This window comes from Helianthus annuus, chromosome 9 (genome assembly GCF_002127325.2).
Source record: "Helianthus annuus cultivar XRQ/B chromosome 9, HanXRQr2.0-SUNRISE, whole genome shotgun sequence".
Taxonomy (NCBI): Eukaryota; Viridiplantae; Streptophyta; class Magnoliopsida; order Asterales; family Asteraceae; genus Helianthus; species Helianthus annuus.
Window position 1 is genome coordinate 148,158,107 of NC_035441.2, and position 1,970 is coordinate 148,160,076.

The 1,970-nt window shown below is 38.5% G+C and overlaps 1 long non-coding RNA gene across 1 annotated transcript; it reads right to left on the bottom strand.

Annotated features, from left to right (window-relative positions):
• Positions 1-393: 393 nt before the first annotated feature.
• On the bottom strand, positions 394-1,197 carry LOC110879073. The gene is made up of 2 exons (XR_002558444.2): positions 743-1,197; positions 394-620 (listed from the first exon to the last, which is right to left on the bottom strand). It is a non-coding gene; the product is annotated as an uncharacterized LOC110879073 (long non-coding RNA).
• Positions 1,198-1,970: the final 773 nt, after the last annotated feature.

The following is a 1,970-nucleotide window of genomic DNA, read 5'->3' on the forward strand; positions in this document are numbered from 1 at the left end:
TTATATTTTGCTAAAAATTTCTTTCACTTGCTTAATTATACCATTTCATATGCCCACACGTTAGGTTTACGTACCTGGGGTCAATTCGCCTTATTACTTGCCTTGATGTCGGTCCTAGACCGCATCCACGAATCATCCCTTCCAAACAATTGCGCTTACCCTTCACATAACATACTATTAATTTCCTTCAATTACATAATCTAATACATACTTACATTTGCTTTTGCCTTTAGGCCTTGATCGAGTCTTGGATTGCACGGGTTCTGGTCACAAGAGCACACCGGTTTGAGTTCAAGTATATACCTCCTTCTACTTGATTCTCTCAAACCAGGGCTCTGATACCAACTTGTTACGCCCTAACACGTTTTACCTTAAAAATGACGCAGCGGAAAAAGGGCTTTAAAAATTTCTTTCCTTATTAACGACATTACTTTCGCGAAGGTTCCAATGCTAAAAATGTTAAACGTTCTATAAAAGAATTCACCACATTTATACTAAAATTTACATTACTAGACGTTATACACTTCAATTATATGACCGATCTATCCGTGCAATCCTTGCTCTTGACTCGATCTACCTCCGCTTCACTTTCTAAGTAGCAGAAGAAGTCCGTGTGGCACCTGTGGACATAACATACAACTTAGTCATTAGTCAACGACAACATCATATAACATTAATCCCATATAATTAAATATTGAATAGCATTCGACAATTTAACATTAGTTCATCCAACTATCCTTACTCATCCTCTTATTTCAGGTAGAGCTTAAATTTCGTAAGAATCCGATATTCTCGTTCCTGCATTACATACCAACCTCAAACGCATAATTAGTAACGTTAAAACTCTACGTATTTAAATCATGCATACGTACCATCTTACATGTATACATACTCCTCTACATACACACATACCTTTCTTACGACCTTACATACGTGCATACACTCACACATGTCTTTACACATACATACATGCACAACCACATACGTACATACCTTTCCTACATCTTTACATACATGCATACGCTCATACATATCTTTAGACATACATACCTACACATCTACATACGTACATATCTTCCTACATCCTTACATACAATATTTACAAGGGTCTTAGACTTAGGTTTAAAGCCCATAAACATCTAAGGAACCGTAAAAATCATGTTTGGAAGGTCCGTCATAGTCCACGGATAACAAACCGAAGCCTACGACACGTAAATCAACTTAAATAACAAGAATTTAGCTTTTGAGACTTGGGGAGGCCGTCGCCGACGCCCCTAGGGCCGTCGGCGACGGGCCTTGCATTCACCCGTAGCCCAAAAACCCGTAGGCAGGTAATTAACCAGTCAGCACAAAAACCAATTTTCCCTTGCCCGTCGGCGACGCCCTCTAGTTTTTGCTGTTTTCTGCAGATTCGTTTCGTCGTCCGAACGCACTAAAACGCGCGTAACTTTTGAACCGTTTACCCGTTTGACCTCCCGTTTCTTCCTACATGCTTGTAAATTCACATTCTATCGTATTAACTTAAAATCCTACCTCTGGATTAAGAAAATTCTTAACTTACGTGCATTCGGCATATTATCATTTTCTAACTATTTGACCCATTCGTGCATTTAACAACATAATCTGTTTATTTGACCATAATTTCTTGTGAACCTATATATATATCAATGACGTCTATCATAAAAGATAAAATTCTCAATTGTCTTACATCCTCTTAACCCGTTTTTGCTCGAACGCTTATTTTGACCCGTTATGGGTATTTGCGCATTAAATGGTCTATGGCATACCAAACCCTATACTTCGCTTTCATACTTGACCAAGACGTTACTCTAGTCAAATAGCCCGTTTCCAAACGACTTTTAATGTCGTTTGGTCGAAATACCCATCAAGGGCGTTTTTGTTAACTTAGCCCCATTCTAAACAACAAAGGATTTTCTTGCCTAAGTAATTAATCCTACTACCGAGCTACG